The 24334-nt window shown below is 41.1% G+C and overlaps 1 protein-coding gene across 1 annotated transcript in view; it reads left to right on the forward strand.

Annotated features, from left to right (window-relative positions):
• Positions 1 to 6962: 6962 nt before the first annotated feature.
• The window catches only part of Pde4b (phosphodiesterase 4B), a 433831-nt gene continuing 416459 nt past the window's right edge, over positions 6963 to 24334 (forward strand). The window contains exon 1 of the mRNA XM_051171541.1: positions 6963 to 7100. The gene's annotated coding sequence lies outside the window, so the exon portion shown is untranslated. The remainder of the gene's footprint in view (positions 7101 to 24334) is intronic.

Raw genomic sequence — 24334 nt, forward strand, 5'->3', positions numbered from 1 at the left:
AATTTGAACTTTAAGCTCTAACATTCAAATACTTCAAATAGATAACATTTATTTCCACAGTGAAGTCCTGAAAAAGTACCCTTGCTCCTCAAACAGATTTAACAGTGTTCCCTGGTGCATTTTATCTTTCTATCTGTAAGTTTCCCTATCACTTTTCCATCCATATATTTTAGAATCTTGACATATTAAATTCTGATTTATCATCTACATATCTAATCTCATTAATGAATTATTCTCTCTAATTATCAACCTTTTATCATCTACTGATCATTTGTCTTTCATCTATCTGTCTATCTATCTATCTGTCTGCCTGTCTATCTGTCTATCTATCTATCTATCTGTCTGTCTGTCTATCTGTCTATCTATCTGTCTGTCTGTCTGTCTGTCTGTCTATCTATCTATCTGTCTATCTATCTATCTATCTATCTATCTGTCTGTCTGTCTGTCTATCTATCTATCTATCTGTCTATCTATCTATCTGTCTGTCTATCTATCTGTCTATCTATCTATCTGTCTGTCTGTCTGTCTGTCTATCTGTCTATCTATCTATCTATCTGTCTGTCTATCTATCTATCTATCTGTCTATCTATCTATCTATCTATCTGTCTATCTATCTATCTGTCTATCTATCTATCTGTCTATCTATCTGTCTGTCTGTCTGTCTGTCTATCTATCTATCTGTCTATCTATCTATCTATCTATCTGTCTATCTATCTGTCTATCTATTATGCATCTATTATCCACGTCTTTATCATTTGTCTATCTATTACCTATCAATCAACCTATCTATCATCTCATCTATGTATCTATTTATCTTTCATATATCATGGTGCTGGGAGCTCCTTTATAGTTTGAACACTATACTGTTCTGCCCTATTTCAATTAAAGATATTCTTCTCATTGTGCAACAGCAAAAACAAAACAAAACAAAAAAAAAACCAAAAACCAAAAACCAAAACAAAACAAAACAAAAAAAATCCTCAAACAAACAAACGAACAAAAACCCTGTAGGCCTTAGCTAGTTCCTACTGTTGTTAGCATTTTAGACAGCCCTTTAATATTTGCTGTTAACATTTTCACAGACTTAGACTTACTGAGCGTGTGTAAGTCTTCCATCCTGCATCTGGGCCTACATTTATCTGATGGTTTAACTTATGAGCATAAGCTTCTAGTCTGTAAGCCCTGTAGGACTATCAGAGTCACTAAAACTCCATGACGTAAAACTTTCACTTGCCTACTTTTGTTCGGCTTCAAGCTGCCTTATAATCAAAACTTTAAACTTCTGCCTGCTGCTGTTTGATCAGCATGAAAGAAGCATAGTGTTTGTAGTTATTCATTGCTGTAGATAGACGGGATTCTTTTCTTTAGCATATTGAATCAAACACCTACGTGTCTATAGGGTTTTCACCATTGCACACCTACAAAGACAAAGCTTCTTTCTCCCCCTCCTTCCCATCAGCACTGCCAGTTTCACTGCCAACTCCTGCATAATATAGTCAAATTATGTGTTAGGAATTCAACCCTGGTTTCCTGGGTGACTATACAATACCACTGCTTAGTATTCCTCCTCACGTAGCTACAGTCTCAACATGCTTTTAATCTACGTATATCTTCATGATAGAGAAGCCAAGTTTTCCCATCAAGCATATATTAACAGATAAAACATATAGAGTGGAAAATCAGCCAGGAGGACTTGAGCTCAGCAACAATACCTGGCATTTTGAAGCCAAGAACTCATGATGGACAGTTCCTGGGTTCTATTTTCCTAACGCATCTGCTTCCAGCTAAGTTCTGCAGATTCAGAATTCCTTGTATCCTTTTGTCATCTGCGGTGTGGCTGGACTTCATATTCGTGCCTCTTTGCTTGTAGAAAAAGGTACTCTCTTAAGTGTTGGTGATATTGAGGTTCTGTGTTTCTTGTAGTGACCTACTAAGATAAATGTAATCAACTGACACGCGTCTACCACTAATGGCCTGATGTGACATAGGTGAGAAAATCCTACTCTTTCCAAGTATTGCTTGCTGAAGTCACCTATGACAAGTATTGCTTGTGTGAGTTCCATGTGAGGGGCTGAACTGGTGGTAAAGATTGAGGTTCAGTTGTCTTCTCTTAATTGTTCCTTGTTTGCATTAGATTGCTTTTTTCTGGGGGGGGGGAGTGCCAAGGAGTCATATTTTTAAAATTCTTAATCTTGCAAGTTTTTATTATTTTACCCAGGCCAAGTAATTTTTCTGACTCTCTGTTCTCTCATTAGACAAAAAGACATTGAGGCACTTCCTCTCTTCTTCTCTCTCTTCCCATCTCTTACCTTCTCTCTCCATCTCTTCTTCCCTCCCACTCCCTCTCTCTCCCCCTTCACTCCTTCAGTTATGAGACTTGAACCTAATCCCAGGATCTTATGCTTATTAGGCAAGCACATTTCCACCAAGCTATATCTCTAGCCCTAAAACATGATGATCGTGTTATATAGCTTATAGGGATACCATAAAATATTATGGGAAATACTTTTTGAATTATAAATTCTTATACAAATATGTACTGTTATTACTATTATTGTTAATATTTTGAAGCAAGGCTTTGCTTTGTAGTTCAGGCAGGTCTAGAACCTCCTGCCTTAGCCTTTGAGTGTTAGGATTACAGATGAGTACCCCATATCTGGTTGTGTAATATTTTCATATTTTTCATAATAATTGGTTACAGGGAGCATAATTATTACTCTATTCTTATTTTCTTCTATTATGCTTATATTATATTTCTTCTTCTTTCTAATATTTTGTGCCATTTTCTTGGCTTCTTGGAGGTTTTTTTTTTCAGTCTCTCTCTTCAGAATGTAAAGTTTAGTTGGCTTGCTAAATTGCGGTACTTACTTGTACATGTGCATTGTATACATCATGCATTAGTTGAAGAAATGTATCATGTTTTTATTTAACTATGGATACAGAGCTGAACTTTTATGTGTGTTATCTTCTTGTAGGTCTAATAAGTAGTAATCAAGCTGCACCGAAGAGCAGACATCCCCAGAGGAGCTGTTTCCCACGTCTATAATGAAGAAAAGCAGGAGTGTGATGACAGTGACCGCAGATGATGTAAGTAGTGGTAAGGACAGCTGCCACATCCCTTCACTCTGTTCAGTGAGTAAGCCACTCCAGAGTTTCATGCAAAGGCAGAGAAGAGTGTTTCATGCTATCACTTTGTGACTTTATGTTCTGTTGGCAAAGACAACACCAGTGCTTGCACCCAGCATTCTGTGAAATGAATAGCATGAATAATTCTCTTTTTGCCACCTATAGTTGGCTGAGTCATCTTTCCACACTATACCACTATCCACCATTAATGACTTTCCCATTTAGCCATGTACAACAAACTCCTGGAAGTCACTTCCCTTGGTAGGATCATTAGCACTAAGAAGTCTGTGCTGTATGCACTCACTAGGCTCTGATGCTCACGAGTATTCCTCAGGCCACACCCTTAAATTAAGCTTTCGTCCCCATATAAAATATAGCTTGTTGTATTTTAATTCATTTTAACTCATCAACTTTTTATGTAGTGGTTTAAACATCCACCCAATACCACATATACACTGTATACACATTGTATAGCAAATGCAGTTCAAGGTTCTAGAGGGAGAGTCAGCAATAAGTAGCCCAAGTTCTTGTCCACTTCGGCTTTGCTGTCCAGAAGGAAAGTGGAAATAAGTAAGAAATTACAAAACAATCACAGTTGTGATAAGGGCTATACAGCAATAGATTGGGGGAGTGAAGATTGATTGGGTGTGAGCAGAGAATTTGTGGAAGGACCTGTGAGGAGAAGACATGGAAACAATGAGGAAGTGGGATGTAAAATTAACGGGGAAGAATTTTTGGTAAGGGAAGCAATAAGTGAAAAGACCTTTACTTCAGGCAAGACACTTGTCTTGAGTAAAGTGTGGGAATCCATGCATGAATAACTGTAGTTCTGTCTTGTCACACTCAGCATGCATTAGGCCTTCAAAAGGTGACAGTGTGACTCGTGTTTGTGTTCACTGCTTTGTATTTGAAATTTTACTTATAAGAGGTAATGACGTGTACTGAAAATTGTAATTAGTTATGACTAAAGAGATTAACGGGTAGAAGGGAGCTTCAGGTCATAGGGGCAGGGAAGAGGAATATGACGGAAGACTGAGAAGAACCAGTAAATATGTACATAGGTAAAAAAAAGAGAAGGGAACATAATAACTTCATATATACATATAAATATAAATTATGTAAGACATACAGTCCAAGATATATGTATCTACATACTGTGCAACTCTCTGTCTCTGTCCCTGCCTCTCTGTCTCTTTTTCTGTGTCTCTCTCACACACACACACACACACACACACACACACACACACACACACACACGTATGTAATGGAAACCAACATTCACAATGACACCCCAGTTACAGTTTTGTGCTAATTTTAAAAAGTTAAAACATAGTTTTGAAGTCATTCTTAGAATCAGAGGAATTAGTTTCAGAAACTAAAAGAACTTAATGAAACAACTTTTCAGAAACTAAATTAAATTCTGAAAACACTATTATTTTCAGAACAACCATCTTTACTTGCAGAGCTATTTATAATTACCCCAAATTCTTATAACTTATAGACTACTACTTTACCCAAATTACTAACAGCTTCAAAATTGAACTTGGTTATTTCTCAATTGATCCACTTGTGACTTGTGTCTTATTTTCTTATTTTTAGCCATCACACTTCTGATCATCTCTATGATGCTCATAAATCAACTACCTTTGGGGAAAGACATACTAATTTTAATGTTATTTCTAGTAATCACAATTTTACATTAGTTTTCAAACTGCACACTTTTCCTAAATTCATCTGATGCCTGAATAATGCTTGAAGAAATCACTTTTGGATTCTCCTCATATTCCTGAATAAATACTCATTTAAAAGTAATTATTTTTGCCAGTGTGATTACTAAAGTTACCAGAAAGGAAAAGCTAGTGTAGGTGCCTAAATTGGCAAAGTCTTCAGGGCAGAGGGTAAGGAACTGATCTGTGTCTTCATCTCATTTCAACATTAAGTCAGAACTACTGTTGCCTGGTTGGCAATGTTTCCTTTTTAAAAATATTTTGCACCTAATCAGAAAGCCCTGGTGGGTGGCAATTTAACTAAATGCTGCCTTCATTTCTTTCCTTTGGGACAGTGTTTTTTATGTAGAGTTGAGGCTTTGAAAATTGTGATTTTTCCTTTATTTGCATATTTGATGTTGGACTTATAATTTCTGGTCTTCAGTTTGTTCATATATGTTCATATTTAATTGTCACTAAGATCTTGCATATTCTGTTACTCTTCAAGAAGTCTTAAAGAAAGAATCATATATACTAAATCTTTTCTTCTGCCTATAAGTACACACACACACACACACACACACACACACACACACACACACACCACCTCCAGGATGTTGTAAGCATTAGACCTACAATGAACTGCAACTGATTATTAAGCATTAAATCCGATCCTGATATATTTTAGGATATTGCTTACTTTGGAAGATTCTGGATTGTGTCAATTTTCTGTCATCAAGTAGTGCTTATGTTGAGTTTTAAATAGATGGTATTTCAAAATTGTATGCTAAATATAAGAAAATATGATAATATTTCATTTCCAGGTAGACAGGATGGAGTTCCTGAAAATTGCCCTACCTTTTCTTGACAAGATTTATTAATTGGCTCTGATGCCATAAGCTTGAAATCTCAAACCCTCAAGAGGCTGGGAAAGAATGACAAGTTCAAGGCCAGCCTGGCCTGTCTGAGTTCAAGAGTAGCCTGGATAGCTCAGTGAGACTATGTTTCAAAATAAAATAAAATAAGAAACTGAAGAGCTTAAGAGGGCTTGCTCCTCTTCCAGCGAGGACTCAAGTTTGGTTCTCAGCACCCATATCAGGCCACCCACAGATACCTGCAACTCCAGCTTCAGGGCATCCAATGTCCTCTTCTGTGACCATTCTGGTGTGACCAGTATTCAGGGTCACAGATCATCAGTTGAGCAGCCTTGGCCTAATGGCCAGATATTTATTGGTCTGTTGAGATATATGGGAAGAGTAAAAGTTACAGCTTTTAAACTGCTGGTTGGTCTCAGTGGCCATTGCAATACGGCAACATTTTCTGTCTTTGGGATTTCCACTCCCAGCAGTGCTAGGGACCATAGTCACAGAGAGGCATGGTAAGGATGAGTGACTCTTACTTGTTGTCACAATGCTTTTCTCCTGTCACTTGTGTCCATGCATGTCAGCATTCTGCATGGACTTGAATAGGGCTCTCCAGAATTGGATGCTGCCTATCTTTTCTATCTCTAAACTCTTGCAAAATTCAGTAATAACAAAACAGCAACATTCGCAGCCATGACGACAACCAGTGGACTCTTACTACCAATGCTCTGATATCTCAACACACAAAATATTGGGGTTTTTTTTTTGTTTGTTTGTTTTTTTGTTTTTTTTTTTTTTTGCTTTAAAAACAAGTAGTTTCATATTTATTTATAGTTTATTAGCATATACCAAAATGGTAAACTGATTTCTAAAATATATTATCAATTTAGCAAATTTCATTTTAACAAATTGGTAGGGGGAGGGACGGAAAAGAAAGAACGTTTCCAACCCATGTGCTACTCCTGGTAAATTCAGCCTGTAAATCTAAAGAGTTCTAGGAAAATGCAACTGCTAGGTTTGTACACAGGCTGACGAGAAGCCCCTCCTCACGCCCGCCACCTCGCTTGTTGTCTCTAAGGCTTCTGACATCAGCTTCGGGGTCTCATTTAGACATTTGAGTTTCACCCCCCCCTTTTCCTTGTTTTCTTTTTCTTTGTTTCCTCCAGAACATCAAGGACTATTTTGAATGCAGCCTGAGTAAATCCTACAGCTCTTCCAGTTACAGCCTTGGGATTGACCTCTGGAGGGGCAGAAGGTGCTGTTCAGGGAATTTACAGCTGCCTCCATTGTCACAGAGACAGAGTGAAAGGGCCAGGACCCCCGAGGGAGATGGCATTTCCAGGCCTACCACACTACCTTTGACAACACTCCCCAGCATCGCTATAACAACTGTGAGCCAGGAGTGGTGAGTAGCCTCAAAGGCCAAGGCTGATTCTAAACCTTCCATTTAATTCGGATAGAATTGTATTGTCGAAAGGGTGGTTGATGTCTGTAGGCTGGACAAGACTGTGGACTTCTTGAGAGCTTTTCCCCCTTGGGTAGCAGGATGAAACCCCTTAACCAATGACAAGAGCATCTGCTTCTTAAGATCGAAAGGCCTGTGCCCCACATAGAGCCCTCTGAGGAGAGACGGGATGCATCTGTAACACTGTCAAGCATAAAGCAAACATACAACCTGTAATGTCTTTGTTTCACTAAAAACCTATTCAGAAGAGCCAAGTGGTATTCTAGAATGCTATTGGAAAGTCCCGAGATGTTTCTGTTGCTCTGCTCTATACCTACCCCTAGCTTTTAAAACTATAATCCTAGTTTATAAATCTCAGGGTTTATTTTGATATAAAACTCCCCATTATGAATCAAAACAGGGATGAGAGGTATGTTCTCAGAGCTGGGGCCCCGTGGCTAACGTGCTTGTACTTGAAAGCTTGAGGATGGGGATTTCACCCCCCAGGAGTGCTGAGTATGGCAGCCTGCTCCTGGAGTCTCAGCACTGGGATTGACAGAGGCAGGAGGATTGTGCTGAGTGTGGTGGCCTGATCCTGGAGTCTCAGCACTGGAATAGGCAGAGGCAGGAGGATCACAGCTTACTTGGCCAGCCAGCCTAGCCTAACTGGTGAGCCACAGACCAGTGAGCTACTCTTACCTTAGAGGAGCTGAAAAACATCCTGAAGATGACATCAGGCATTGTCCCCTGGCCCTCACAGGCACTCCATATATGAGCACCTGCATACACACAAATATACACACTTGAATACACCCACATACGTTAAAAGAAATAATTGTGTTAAAAATGGCTATTTTAGCCAGGTGCGTGGGGTACACCTGTAATACCAGCACTCAGGTAACAGGTAGATCTCTGTGAGTTCAAGGCCAGCCTGGTCTACAAAGGAAGACACGCATGGCTACAGAGAGAAATCCTGTCACGTAAAAAAAAAGAAAGAAAAGAGAATGGTTATTTTTGAAAGGGGCTATTTTAAACTTGTGTTGAAATGGTAACCAAGAAAATAAGATAGAACTCTCTGGACAAAAGTACATCATGACTTCCCTTCAGATATATGTTCTAGCATGCACTTAGCCATTAATCTTTTTTATTTAAAGAATTTCACAATAATGGATTGCTTATGTAAAATTGACTGCTTCATTAAAGTAAAAAAAAGTACTAATTTACATAATTTAAAATTATAGTAATGTACTACTTTAAACCACTTTTAAAATAATTTATTATGGAGAAAGATTGAGTGCGACAAATTATTGCATGACATTGCTCTAATAAATCATTAAATTCTGTGACTTCTTATGGTGTGCATTTGCCCTCACAGCATGCCAAGCTCTGACGATGCAGAGCATCTTTGGTCAGTTTTTAATTTACTAAGAATTAGTTTTTGAAACTTCACGTGTTAAAACTGGCAGTATGAAAGGGTTTGCTGAAGAAAGAAAAAAAAAAAAAAAAACCAGTGTGTGGCAGAAAAGGCATTCTGGCATTGTGGTGAACATGAGTTTAGTTATAGAATCACCGGGTTCCATCACCTCCTCCCAAGTTCACACCATAGCCATCACTGTGGTAACTGTTCATAGAGAACTACAGGGGACAGGTGTCTGCATAGCCTTCTTGCCCACAGAACTCGGGTGTTAATTGTATTTGTGCTCCTGCATAACTGAAGATTTAGAATCTTGAAGCTTGCCAGATATACTTCTCAGTAACTTGACAAGTTGTGCTTCTTGGTGACTACCAAAGTGCTTCCATGTTAACAAGGTTGCATTTCCTGAGCTATCCTTTTTCCCTTTATCATCCCAAAGTCGTCCTCAGAAACTGTCTGAAGCTATCTACCCTGGGTGATGGCTGGCAGCCATGAGTGGTGCTCTGTGTATGACATTTAGCAGTTTGTATAACAAGGAATAAAATATTCCATACAAAATATATTTAGCTTAGGAAATTTAAACAACTTTAGAATTGCGTTTTTCTTAAATGTATCAAGATTTGACTCTTAGTTTGGGGAATGTTACTTATCTCCCTAAGTTCAACAGGTTTTTTTTTTTTTTTTTTTCTGTACCAACAAAAAGAGATACAATACATACCAATAGGCTATTGACAGGACTAGATTGCTTACTCAATAAGACACTTTTTTTTCAGAGCCAGCAAAGTTTAGTTTTTCTCCTCTAGATCATTAGTCAATAAAAGCTTTTGGAGAATAGAAACCACATGTGGTTTAAATGTGGAATGTCCCGTGTAGACTGATGTGTCTGACACTCGGTCCCCAGCTGGTAGTGCTGCTTAAATGGAGACCGTGGAATCTTTGGGAGTTACATCCTTCCTGGTGGAACTGAGTGGCTGCGGTCAGGGCCTCTTCCTGAACATTACGTATCTGCTTCCTAGACGTAGATGCAGTGCAATGTGACAAGGTGTCACATGGCTCTGCCACCACTTCCCAGTCCTACACTGGATTGCATCCTTTCTTAAAATGTAAGCCAGAGGACACCCTTCCTCCCTTACATTGTTTCTCTTTAACTATCTGGTCACGATAGACTAAGGAGCTAGTACAGAGAATTGGTGCCAAGAATTGGCACTGTTGCTATAGTAACCCTGACCATTTGATTTGCAGAGTCAGTGTGGAGAACTTAGAATTGTGGGCTGGTAAAGCCCTGGAATACTGTAAGTAGAATTAATGGGGTCATTCTTTTGGGGATTTAGAGGACCAGAATGCCTAGAGAAATGCAGACATTTTTGAGGGAAACAAACTCTACAGGAAAGTGGGAAACGGGCTATAAGGCCATTAAATCCTATTAAATTCTGGCAGCGAAACTGGCTGTGTTCTGCTTGTGTTATGACAACTCGAGTGAGGCTAAAGTCAAAAGTAATGAACTTTATGTGGGATTGGCATACTGTGGGCTTTCCTCGGACGACTTAGGCATGTCCTCTGGTATTGTTCTTATTCGTCTCACTTTGGGGAAGCCACGTTGGTGAGCCTTTGTCAGTGTTGCTTCTCACACAGGACTAAAGACAGCTGATGAAAGCTTGGAGCAGGAGAGATTGTCTTCTCAGGGAAGATGACACCAATTTGTTGCAGAATGTTAACTGGTCAGCTATGAAAACACACACACAATTAATATTAACAGACTAAGCAAGTTATATTTAGGAATATATACATATAGGCTTGTGATAGCAATTAAGAAGAGGCCATGGATTTGAAGGAGAGAGGGAAAGGGTATATTAGAAGGTTTAGAGGAAGGAAAGGGATGGAAGAAATACTATATTTATACTATATACTCAAAAATTAAAAAAGAAGGAAGAGAAAATAATGGCCTAATAAACTTTATGGAGAACTAATGACATTTCAAGACAGGATAATAGTCAGGCTGTGTGACAGTTACTTTCAACTGCTCTTCTGGTCTATAGCAAAAGAAAGCAACAAGGGAGCACAAAGCTGTTTAGATGTGCCTCTCTGTAAGGAAAGGCATGAATTCAAAGCTGTAGACAAGACAACTGAGAAAGGAACTGTAATTATTAAAGAGATTCGCACCATTAAAAAGACATCAACATGCTTTACAATGGGGCAGTAGGAAAGATGCCTTGAAGACAAGACACTGCTCTCCCAAGAGAATGTTCCACAGCCTTGCCCATGAGCAAATCTCATGGGAGCATTTTCTCAATGGGGGTTCTTTCTTCCCAAATGACCCCAACTTGCATCAAATTGATATAAAACTAGCCAGGACAGAGTTTCTTGGAATCCAGAGGAGTCTTGAGTTTGGAACAGTGTGGGGACTGTTAAAGACCATGGCACTTTAGATGTTGGAATGAATGAGTTTTGGATCATGAGATATTCATAAGCCGATAGGTCCAGGAGCAGAATATTCTATAATCTGACTGTGAAATGTATCCCGTATGTGGTTTTGAACACTTGGCTCCAAGCTGGTGGCACTGTTTAGGAAGATTGTGTAACCTTTAGCAAGTACAGGCTCACTGGAGGAAGTGGGTCACTGGGGCAGGTCTGGGGGTGTTGTTGCATTACCCCACTATTCATTCAGTCTGAGCTTCCTGACTACAGATACAATGTGATCATCCATCGCAGGTTCCTACCTACCAACTCTGTCATGGTTTACTGTACCCCTTCTTAAACATAAACCACAATAGGCCTTCACTCTTAACTTGCTTCTTGCTAGATATTTGTTCACAGCAATGAAAACGTGATTAACACACCATATTTCAAGTAGTAGTAGCTTATGCTGGGATTAGTAGCATAGGGAGAAATGGATCTGAAAATTATATAAGGTTTGCTTTCCATAGTCACCTAATACATGTAGCTAATTTGTTTATAACACTTATTTTCTTTTAATTAGGTATCTTCTTTATAAAGTATAAGAAAACCAAATCATTAGCTCTAAATTTATTTTTAAATTTAAGCAAATGAAAGCTTTAAATTTTAGTCTTTGAAAATAAATCTATTGGGATGTTGATAGTTGAAGACTGTTGGGGTTGCTAGCAGAGGATTCTGAGAGAAGCGCTTGATTAAAAGTGAGCCAGTAGGACTGCAACTAGCATTGCTGCCACTGACTTGATGAGAGTTTACTGGGTCAGGAAGGCAGCTGAGGACCATGTGTAACAAATAATTATACCTACCTCTAAGAGTACTGGGAATATGGCATCGATTCCAAGTCTAGACCAGCTGTCAGTAGTATTTGTCGTAAAGTGCCAGGCAGCAAATATTTTCAGTGTTGTAAGTCTCAAGGTCTGTTATAAGTACTCAACACTGCTGCTGTTTTGTCAAAGTACCCGCAGAAAACAGTGTGCAAATGAGCAAGTGCACTGTGTTCCAATAAAACTGTTTACAGAAATAGGTGGTTGCATAAATTGGCTTGCCAGCCAGTTTGCTGATGCCTGTTCTGAACTAAGGATCTTGAGGACATGCCTCCCAGTGCTATAATTGCTCCAGCAACAATCCAAGCTGACCTTGATTGAATTCCTTACCAGTATGCTAAATTAGTCGTTAAGATGGGCTGATGCTTGTTATGCAGGGTCAATTCCAGAGAAAGAATGTAAAGATAATTATGAAAAATGAACTCATATATAATCCTTCTGGATTAGAGTTGAGGTAGTTGGACAAAGGCCTGGGATACAAAGTGGTTTTGTTTATCATGGAGAAAGACAGAGTTGCACATTTCCTACTGAGGTATGAATGGGAAACATCCCTTATGGGCTCTTGTATTTGAACACTTGGGCCCCAGATAGTGGTGCTGTATAGGAAAATTATGGAATCCTTTGGAGGAGAAGCTTTGCTGAAGGAGATGTGTCCCTGGGACAGGCTTTGAGAGCCTGGCTTTGGTAGCCTGGCACTATGTCCTGCTCTCCGTCACTGTGCAGATGAAATATAGTTGCTCTGCTCCCCAACTCTCAGGGCAGCCTCTCGATCTGATGCTGTGCGTTTCCTACCAGGATGAACCATAATTCCAGTTCTACAACCTCTGGAACCCTTGGCCAAAGTAAACTCTTTCCTCCTCTAAGTTGATTTTGTTAGAGCGTCCTGTCACAGCAGCGGAAAGGGAACTGACACATCCAGTCCAGTTTTAGAAGGCAACTTCCGTCTGCTTGCCTTTTTTTCTTCCAAGAAACCAAGAGTGGGTTCCGTGATAATTACAGAAGATATTCATGCACACTGGCCAGCAATCAATGACTATTTCGATGCCATTATAATTGTCATGTCATATGTAAACTGTAGATCGAATTACCACTCAGTAGCAAGGAGTGTTAGATCGCAGTTCTCCTCCGCACTCTGAGTAAACATGGAGGGATACTTACTTCTATACAATCTGGGCGGGGCACTCCAGAGAAATCCTGCCCAGGGAGGGGATTAGAGAGAAGGCTCTTACTGGCAGTTTATCCTTCCAGGAATGCCCACACATACACAGTCACTCCTTCTTGCAGGATGTGAAGTGAGAGGTGGGAGGAGGCTGGGATGTGATGCTGTGGGCATTCCTGACCCCTAGAAGGGAATATGGAGAGAAGCATATTCTTCTCTTGACATCTCCAACTCTTAACCCCTTTCGCCATTCATTTAAGGTTATGGCAGGAATACATTGATCTTCAGAAGAATAGCCAGGATTACAGCAAGACCATCTTACTGCCAGATCCATTAAGCCATTCTAATACCAACTACTGCCCTTTTGGGCATCCAAAAATGAATGGATAAATATGGAAACAATAGCACTTTTCCCTCCATGCAGCAAAAATTCAAAGAACTTTTCTTTATCTTCTTATGTTTTCCTTCTGTTAGCAAATTCCATTTCTTTATTTACCTATTTAGTTAGTTAGTTCATTGGTTATGTATTTTATTATTTGTTTATTTTTAAGGATGAATGAGTTTATTTTGGCTAAAGTTGAAAAGGGTGAGTCGCGGCGTGGCGAGGAGACACGGGAACAAGTGGCAGACAGGCTGATGGAATCTGGAGGCCAAGAGCTCTCAAACTGATGGTGAGGGCGACTCAAACACCCAAAGCCAAAGGCAGTGACATACTTCCTGCAGTGAGGCCACACCCTCCAAACCATAGTGCCACCACCTGGGGACAAGTGTTCAAATATTTTGCCCTAAGGAAGACATTCTTATTCAAACCAATGTAACTATGGACACTATCACTCAAAAGTACACTTTCCAGAAGAGAAAAAAGACAATTTCATAAATTACTTTAAAGCAAAGCATTTTTCATGTTCGTTATTTGTTTTTTCTTTACAATTGAAAGTAGATTTTTTTCTTACATAATATATCTTGATTACAATATTCCCCTCGCTCTACTCCTCACAATTCTTTCCCTCTTCCCCTCCTACCTGGATCCACTCCCTTTCTGTCTCTCATTAGAAATCAAGCTTCTAAGAGGTAATAAAAATAAGATAAGATAAGATATAAAGATAAGATAAAAACAAAAACTAACACATCTGAATAGGACAAAACAAACAGAATGAAAAAAAAAAAAAAGCCAAGGTGAAGGCCAAGAAACAGAGACCCATTCATTTGCACACTCAAAACTTCCATAAAAACAGTAAACTTGAAGCCATTGTGTGTGTGTGTGTGTGTGTGTGTGTGTGTGTGTGTGTGTGTGTGTGTGTGCGCGCGCGCGCGCGCATGTGTGTGCATGTGTGCATGTATGCACATGTTCAGGCCTACACATGTACAAAAGACCTATCAGATAAAAAAACAGAAAAAACACACAAATAAAATTAAATAGAAATAAAAATAAGAGGAAAAGAGGAAAAGCCCTGACATGACATTATAAGACAAGGAACCTCCATAGATGCTCCTGAGTTTGCTTTCTGTTGGCATCTACTGCTGGACATGCAGCCTACCCATGGAGGCTTTTCCAATTACCTATTCTAAGAATAGTGAGACTCTGATGGAGGAAACTAAATTTTTATTTGCAAGTGCTTATCAAGTGGAGATTGCTTCTGGGTTAGGGATGTAAGCATGTATCCACTTCTCCTTTCAGCTCTATGACCCCGTCTGGTGTAGACCGGTGCAGGCCCTGTGTGTGCTGCCCTCTGTCTCTGTGAGCTCATCTGTCTATAGATTATTTAGAATCCTTGTTTTCTTGGTGTCCTCCATCCTCTCTGGCTCTTGCACTGTCTCCTCTTCCTTGGGGTTCCCTGAGGAGAAGGGATTTGATGGAGACATCCCATTTAGGGCTGGATGTTCCAATGTCTTTTATACACAGAATTCTGGAATCCCCACATGAGTTTCTACAGCAAAGGAAAAACACCAAAGGAGGAGCCCTGCAAAGAGCCAGAAGAGACGACCCATGAGAGAATCCCCGGCCATACAGGAACATGGAGATCTAATCAGGACAAGCAAAGCAACTGTGTTCCCTCAAGTAGGATAAGGGCAGAAGCGAACTGGATGGAATGTGTCAATTTGCAGACATATAATGACCTCATACTCTACACTTTAGGCTCTGTGAATCCAATGGTCTTGATTCCAGGCCATATTTGCTTTATGATGATGGTGATGATGATGATGATGATGATGATGATGATGGTGGTGATGATGATGATGGTGGTGGTGATGATGATGATGGTGGTGGTGGTGATGTATACAGTGCCCTGCCTGCATGTACACCAGCAGGCCAGAAGAGGGCATCAGATCACATCATAGACGGTTGGGAGCCACCATGTGGTTGCTGGGAATTGAACTCAGGACCTCTGGAAGAGCCGACAGTGCTCTTAACCACTGAGCCATCTCTCTTGCCCCCATATTTGCTTCTGAGTTGTGTGTTTTACTTCTTAGTTCTGGGAGAGTCACTGGAAGAGGCTCATTTGCAATTCATGCTTCTGCCATTGTGTATGTGTCAGAGATAAAACCAAGGCCTAATGCATGTACCACAAGGCAAGCTTTACCACTGAGCTGTAGTCCTACCTCTTCCTTCCTTTGAGATTTTTTTAAATTAAGTTAAATTAAACTGTTTTCTTTACTATTGTTAGTTCTCTGGTTAGTCTAGGACTCACTCTAAAGCCAGGCAGGCCTTGTGCTCAGTCTGCTTGTGTCAGCCACTTCAAGCAGCTCTTGTTTCAGGCTTGCATTCTGTTGGCTTCTTCTTCAGTGCCAGATGGGGATACACAATATAAGTCCCCATAGACTGTGCCCATTCATGCAGGTCCAGCCATATACATCGTATCTAGAACTGTGCACCCAACTCCTCCTAACCAGTCAACCATTAGTCTAAATATCAGTATCTTGAGGACACTTCTAACTGTGTTTTTCAGAGACACTCGGTGATGCATTAACAAGTCATTTCTAGCTTGTGCCCACATATTGAGTAGCTTCATCCATAAACTAATCGTAGGTGTTTTCTTACTTTGTCAACAGAAAACAGTCCATGAGTTAGTTAAAGGACATGAAATGAGAAAAACAAGTACAGTAGTGACGCACGGCAAGGGGGATACATTTGTTTGATTTCCGGATACCTTGCAAGCTGCTGCAGTTTTCGTCTCAGCCTTATCACCTCCATGTTACGGAGAATTGCTGCTGGGGTCACCTGACTAGGATTGGGTGATTCTGGTAGGATCCATGGTATGTTGGTAAAAGCGCTCTAATTACCTCTAAAAATATTAGCCTGGTTTATATTCCTTGCTGAGCTCTCGGTTGTAAATATTTCTACAATGACTAATGCAAGTGGGAGTGTTGTCAAAGGTTGTGGAACTGGGAACAGATGTGCTGGTGTTGACTGTCTCCTGAACATCACTATGCTAAGGTAGCAATGCATTCTGTGATACAAGTGTCATCACTTTGATCTGGAGCCCTAAAAGTGTATACTGTGCAGAGAATATAATGCTGCCACTGTAGCACCATAAACAAAAATCTTGCACCTTTCTTGCTCTGGGTTCTACTTAACACTAACATTTTTTGTATCATCTGACCTATGGGTCATCTTGATACTTAATTGAATTATACTCAGCTTCTCAAGTTTTATGACACCTACTAAAGGCCATGGCTCATTTTCAGCTGGGAGGGACAACTAATAACTAATATTTTTACTTTGAAAAGGGTATTTTAGGATGCTCACATTAAAGCTCCAAATATTCTGCTTCTGTAAAAGCCCTGGCTATCTCTGGATTTTGTTTCATTCAGTATAATTAACATGCCATTCCCAATGTAGTGGACCAGCGTGATGTTCTGCAGAGCATCCATCCAAGTCATTCAAGGCCATTCTGATACAATTATGACAGGCAGCAGAAAACTTGGCATAGCCTCAGGGCAAAATGGTGAAAGTCCACTGCTGTCTGTCCCTGTGAGTAAGAGCTTATTCTAACCTCCTTTCTGATAAGGATGAAAGAGTAAACAATTGTCAATGTTCAGTGGTGACATGCTGGTAGTCAAGACTGAATTAACTTCTCATAAATCACAGTAGTACAGCAGCATTAGCTGAAGTGACAGCTTAGTTAGCTTGGGATGGTTTAACTTAATTGTAATTTCTTTCCTTCCTTTCTTCTATCCCCTTTTCCTCCTTCCTTCTCTCCCCTCTACTCCTTCTTTACTCTCCCCCTCTTTCTTTCTTTCTTTCTTTTGTTTTTCTTTCTAGCATTGGGGATTGAACATATGGTCTTATGCGTACTAGTCAATGCTCTATTCCTGCATTATATCCCCTAACTAGTTTATTGCAGTATTCCATGGTCCACCCTCTTTTTATGCAGAGCAGTGTGTTAAATAGGATTATACTGGAGACCACCAGTTCTGTGGCACTAAATATATTTGTTCTGTGTTTAAATATGTCTAAATACACAAGTGCTTATTACTGTTTCGTCATTGCCCATCATGTCTTCATAGTGACATGCTGTGCAGATTTGTAGCCTAGGAGCAGTAGGCCAGGGCATGTGGCTTATGTATACCATACAGATTTGCACTACGGAGCTGCGTACCATGAAACTGCTCATATATCTTGCTCCTAAAGAACAAATATATAAACCTCTTTCATAAATGTGTGGCCTAATCATTGCTGATTCATTCTAAATGGCCTATGTGTTACAGTCATTCTGCACATCTCTCTTCAGTGCGTCCTATCTACCAGCCTCTGCTGTTTACAGAGTTTTATTGCACCTACTGCCATCATCTTCTACCCATCATTATCCCTGGGCTCTGGAATGAAACGAGTATTCTTCCAGCTGTTTAATAAAGGGACTGTATTCTGGGCCTTACACAATGGGCCTTCTTACACGCATGTGTGTTTGAGGCTGTAAAGCCTGTATGGAGTACAGCATTTGTTACAGTGATCCTGACATCGTTACTTACAGGCCTTTCCTTTGCTCACATTTTCAGAGGGCATGCCGATAGCCTATTATACCCCTGCCATGAGAGTCTAAATCCTGTGTCACTAGGAAGTTTTACCACTATAAAACCATGCCAAAACATGTCTTTGCACTCATTCTCCCTCTTCTTCTGTCTCACCTCAATAATCACTACCAATTCCCAAGGGTAGGTTGTTACCCCGACTCTAAGTCTTAACTCTTATAGCCATATTGTTCCCTTTTTGCTTAAGCTGAACTCGCATTTCCTGAGTCAAGCTGTACTGAGATTTGACGATAGTTATGAGTCATGAGAGGAGATAATGATATAAATCCTAAGCAGGGCAAGAAATGTCATCCAGGATGCTTGCCTTACCTGAGCCCTGTGTAACAGTGTGTGTGTGTGTGTGTGTGTGTGTGTGTGTGTGTGTGTGTGTTTCTAACTCTATCTTCTACTAAGTGAGAATTCACTGCTTCTTTAGGCACGTAGGACTCAAAGCAGCTTCTGAGTTCTAGCTTTTTAACTGTGTCTTCACAGACATCCCATCCAATGATCAGGTCTCCTTCCCTACCACAGAACAAGGCTTGGATTGGAAGCCTGCCCAAACTAAGACTCCCTGAAGCCTGCTCATAACCAAGTCCTACCCCTGCTCTCCAGCTACAGTTGCCATCCACCTGAAGGAGAGGATGTTCCATTTAAATGCTAATGAGGATGTCCTCTCACTCTCACTTCCCTTTAATTTCTTGATTAATAGCTTGAACATGTCATTATTTCTTAATCTATGGTGCTTAGCAACCGCCCACCAATCCCTCCATTCTTCTGGTTATTTTTTCATCTCTCTAAAAGAGCCAGGGTGTCTTTCCAGTTGTGGCATCCCCTTCCATTTGTGTCTCATCTCAAGTCAAGGCAGCAGTACGCACTGACATTCCCAGGTCAGTCAAGAATCCCTTGTCATCACCAGTGACAGCTTCTCACTGTAAACTATGTGGGAAATGATCAAACTCCAGACCTTTCACCATTAACGTCAGCATCCTTGGAAGAAAATCTGTGCCAGGCTCCTTCAGTTGTATTCCCAGAGCATAATTTGAGACAAGGAAAATTCTGTAGATCAACAGTTATCAACCTGTGAGTCACAGTCCCTTTGTTGGGGGTGTTAGGTGATCCTTTCACAGGAGTCACAAAAGACCATCAGAAAACACAGACATTTCTATTATGATTTTTAACAGTAACAAAATTACAGCTATGAAGTAGCGATGAAATAATTCTGTGGTTGGGGTCACCACAACATGAGGAACTATATTAAAGAGTAGCAGCATTAGGAAGGTTGAGAACCACTGCCTTAGTGGGTTTATTGCAGTGTGCTCTAAGAAAAAGGAGAGCAGATCAGATTGGGGTAGTGGGAAAATATCAAGCAAAACTGCAGCAGAGACTGTCTTCAGTGTAGCCTTCCAATGTATGAAAGACAAGTTGCATAACAGAGCTAGTCCCACACTGGGACAAAGCCTTGTATAAACCATGCCAGTGGGTTATTGGCAGATTCAGACTTCTAGACAGCTATCAGGGCATGTCTCTGGAATAGAGAGGAAATGTTTGCCACCTTTACCACTGACAGCAAATAGGAGCTAGTGATGCCCCCAGCCACGGAGATGTGGGTGGACAGACACTTGTAGCAACCATTGCAACTGTGGATAGCTAGTATGAGCTTCTGAGATCAGCAAATTTCTGGAGTTATTCTGCATCCTAGAGGGAGAATGCATTCCTTAGAGCTTTTTGGGGATCCCAAGTGATACTAGGAAAAAACCAAGGTCTCCTCTAGGGTTCTTAGTCTCATTAACAAACAAACAAACGAAAAAGGCCTTGGGTAGATACTCAGGGACAATTTTATTAGAGTTTAAGGGACTCCAGGGTAGGTAAGATGCCTCAGCAGCTGCTCAGAGAAGGAAACTAAGGAGAGAAGAAAAAATGCTATGCTGTCTGAGCTATTGGTATGAACATCCACCACATGACAGGGAGCTGAGCTTTAGGGAAAGAGCAAAGAAACCCAGAATCCCAGAAGAAGTATATTAGGCTATGGCCAACATCTGAAAGAAAAAGACAAAAAAGAGAAGAAGAAAAAGTTTAAAAGTGGCAGTTTTAGTGGTTAGGACTCAAAAAGGAGGTCAGACCCAGACAAACCTCAAGGACCGCTGGACTTGTAGAGACTGTGGAAGAGAATGGAAATTCTGGGAAGGCAAATGGTCAAGTCTATTTAAAGGAATAATTGTTCCACCTATCTCTTTAATGGGCTTAAAGTGAACATGCCTTCCCATGGGTGCGTGGTCCCTTGTCCTGTTAATGGCCCAGTCCAACTGGAAGGTTGGGTCTCCATCCAGACTTAATGGGTCTTTGTTCCTACTCTAGAACTAGACCTGAACAGGAAGTTTGTGTTTACGTTTCTCCCCCCTCCCCTTCCAGTGGAACTGTTCTCAATTCCACTGTCCATAAATTCTTCATGCTCACCCACCATCTGGCATGAGGGACCCTCCTGCAAATGAGGCATTGTCTCTGGATCTGTTGCCAATTCTTAGTCTGTAGATTGACAATGTCACTCCCCACTGTGACCTTTGGTAGGTTAAATTATTTTCTCATTTAGGATAGAATCATAGCAAGTAAAAAAAAAACTACACAATGTCTCTGCTCTAATATGCATTATTTCTGAAAGGGGAACAGTGGGAAAGGAAAAAGACAAATGATGATCCAAAAGAAATCTTAAAAGTAAGATTTTGGTTTCCTGTTTTTCTTACTTTGGGTTTAGAAACTGATGTTTTATGATCTAGCCAAATATGTGTTACCTTGGCTCAGGGGAGCAGTGTTGTTTGGAAAGAAGCCACTGTCTGGAACTGCTGTTACTCTGGGACCCATGCTTTTCCTCTGTTACTCTGGGACCCATGCTTTTCCTCTGTTACTCTGGGACTCATGCTTTTCCTCTGTTACTCTGGGACTCATGCTTTTCCTCTGTTATGCTGGGACCCATGCTTTTCCTCTGTTACTCTGGGACCCATGCTTTTCCTCTGTTACTCTGAGACCCATGCTTTTCCTCTGTTATGCCAGGACCCATGCTTTTCCTCTGTGTTTGCATAAACTCTGGCCACCATGTTCCATAAACACTTGAAAAGTGCAGCTACATGCTGAAGTGTTGACACTGTAAAAGCAAACCTATGTGTTCCCACATAATTTTGGATGCATTACGGTTGCTTTGAATGAACCTCGTTCTCTTTCCCCTTATATTCTATTCCCCCATACACAAACTCATTGCCTTAACGTAAGGCTTTCCCTCCTATTTTCAACAGAATGTACTTTCAATTTCCTCCTTCCTAGCTAATTAAATTGCACCCAGAATGCTAAGCTTGGGATGAACACCAGTGTGAGGATACTCATCTGAATGCTACCTGGATTAACAACAGATGAAGCAGTTTGCCTCTGAGGGGAAATGATGGCAGAAACATGGAGGCTTCTTTCTGATCCATTGAGAGTCTCTTTCTTCTAAGGAACTTCTTAGGTAGTAAGTCATGGTTCCTGAGGTGATATCTTCTAGGCAAGTTGAGTTCTCAGGGTTGCTTTCTTTGGGATAGCTGGGATCTAGAGATGCCATATTGTTTTGGTTTTTGTTGTTTGTGTTTTTACACTGGCCTTTAGACATCTTGCTGTCTCTGATGTTGGGAGGTAGGTTCTGGTGTCCTTCACTGGTCATTGAGAGCAGATTGTTGGTGAGTGCTTATAGGTCGAGGGCCCTTGCCTGTGGGGATCAAGGAACTCTTTCCTGGGACAGGAAGGTGACCTGGGTTCAGCTCCTGGAGACTTTGCTCCACACCCTGGCCTCCCCACTGCATCAGCAGAGGTAGGTGCTGGTGCTCTGCAGCTCCAGTATCAGTTTGAGGTAGTGTGTGTAGAGCTGGTGATCCTGTCTTTGGATAGACTTTGAATACCCTGCCCTTGGGCCTTGGGTCTTTGGGTCCTAGGCTCAGATCACCCTAGAGTGCCTGAACCCCTACTGGCTTCCAGTAGTTGTTTAGGTTTCTGCCTAATACATCCAGGCAGCAGGGCTTAGGTTCTGCCCACCAAGGAGAGAGCAGCTACTGTCTTCTGATTGTTATTGGTTAGCTGGATTTCTGCCCTATCCCCTCAGACCTGTCAAGCCTCTTTGAAGAGCATGAGAGACCTTGCTCGGCTCTGGAGCCTGGCTGGGCACAGTCAGTTCTGCCAAATTGTGAAGGAAGTCTGCTGGGATAGGTTGCTAGGTTCCTGCCTGGTCCCATCAGAGTGCTCACCTGAGTCAGCTCAGTCCCACTGGGTTGGGGTGGCTGATTACTTGTGTGTGTGTGTGTGTGTGTGTGTGTGTGTGTGTGTGTGTGTGTATGTGTGTGTGTGTGTGCTACTCCTTCAGTCATGTCCAGCTTTTCTCAAGAGCCTGGGAGCCCCTAATAGGCTGTGGAGCCTGGCTAGGCTAGATCAGTTTTTCCCAATTGTGCAGAAACAGTCCACTGTGGCTGGTAGGTAGGTTCCTCCCCAGTCCCATTTAGAGCATGGCGCTATGCCTGGATAACGTGTCCACAGCTGCCTGGGCCCCCTTGTGGCACCTGGGGCTTTCTGTGGACAGGATGGGTGGGTGGGTCAAAGGACAGAACCAACCATTTCCCTGAGATTTCCCCCAGCCAGGAACTCTGGTGCTTCACTGCCCGGAGCTCAGTCCCATATACCAAGGTCATGCTATAGAGTAAGGTTGCAGTTTCCAGTTCTCAGGCGGGTTCCAGTCCAGACTCTAGGAATGGGGCTCCCATCCTCCATGGGACATTGGATGACTGGAGGCCAGACCCACCTGTGGTCTCCACTATGTGGACCCCTTTCACCTAGTGTTCTCTAGGTCTTACAGTCTTTAGCTCCCAGTAGGGCCCCTAGTCTCTTTCCTGTAGATCAGACACAGTGCGGGTTCGGTGCTGCCATCTTGGAAATTCCCATCTTTTCTTTCATCTCTCACCACCTTACTGTCCATGGATCATGTTCCTCAACCAGATCCTCTGCTCCCTATCCAGAACACCTAAGCTAACTTTCCCAATGGCTTTCCCATAATAAAGGGAAGATAAGTTCCCAGAGTATTGCATAATAAGATACAGTGATTCATATAATATGGAAATGTATTCTAGGTCTTAAAAGCACAAATCTTGTAGTCAGCTTGTCACTTAATTACATTAAAATTATGGTTCTGCCTCTGCGAATTGATGTCATGACACCCACCTTCTTGATTGTTGTGCTAGATGATGCAAACAAAGCACTTAGCAAAGTGCCTGATTCACAGTAAGTCACCATTTAGTTGAATCATCACCAGTCATAGGTCCTCATTAAGTCTTGGTGACTAGTTGCTGGAATAATATCCACAGGGCACAGAACACTCTTTACTCTAGAAATTTAGAGAGGCATCGTTAAGCATTTCATGGCTCCTTAGAATCCAGGGTAAAAATGTAGGAATTCTCCTCTGACCCCATGTGACAGTCCAAATTCTAATGTGTTGCCTTAAAAATCTCCTTCACCTCTTAGTCCCCGATTTTACAGATCATGGACCAAAAGTTAAGAGTCTCACACATCAGCTTGGTAGTGGTTTCACAAGCCTTTAATCTCAGCACTCAGGAGCCAGAGACTGGTATATCTCTATGAGTGCAAGACCTGCCTAGTCTTCAAAGCAAATTCAGGGAAGGCTACATAAAGAAACCCTGTCTCAAAAAAAAAAAAAAAAAAAAAAACTCCCACACAACATACATATATATTTATTATTTACAGAGTATGGTAAAAATATCTTACTGTGCTATATTGTGTAGGCTGTATAATAGCCCCACAATTGTTACAATCTGTGAATGTGTTACCCCATCCTCATAATAGAGACTTGCAGGCATATTCAGTGGAGAACAGAGATGGGCAGATGGCTCTGGATAACACTGGCCAATTTAATCACCAAGTTCCTTATGAGAGTGTCTGGGAGAGTTGGAGAACTGAAAGAAAAGTTTTAAGTGATATGAGGTCATGTAAAGAGTTCAAGTAGCTTCCAAAAGCTAAAAGAAGGTAGAAGAATGGGATCTCACCAAGATCCCTTGAAGGAATGAGTGGGAAGCCAAAGAAGCCTTGAGTGAATGCATAAGCAGCTACGTCCTGAGTAAAATGTGAAGAGCAGGTAAAGTCCTTTGTGAGCTTGTATAGTTTGACAAGGGCACAGCCACACCAAAGACCCATGGGAATATCAAAGCCTTCCCCTCATAGGTGAGGCTCAGAGGGTGGTAAAGCCCTCTGCTAGTCAGAGATGGAATGTTGACAAAGTATGAGTGTTTACGAAAGATTGACCTTAAATAGTGTGTGC

The sequence above is a fragment of the Acomys russatus genome, chromosome 29, assembly GCF_903995435.1.
Source record: "Acomys russatus chromosome 29, mAcoRus1.1, whole genome shotgun sequence".
NCBI lineage: Eukaryota > Metazoa > Chordata > Mammalia > Rodentia > Muridae > Acomys > Acomys russatus.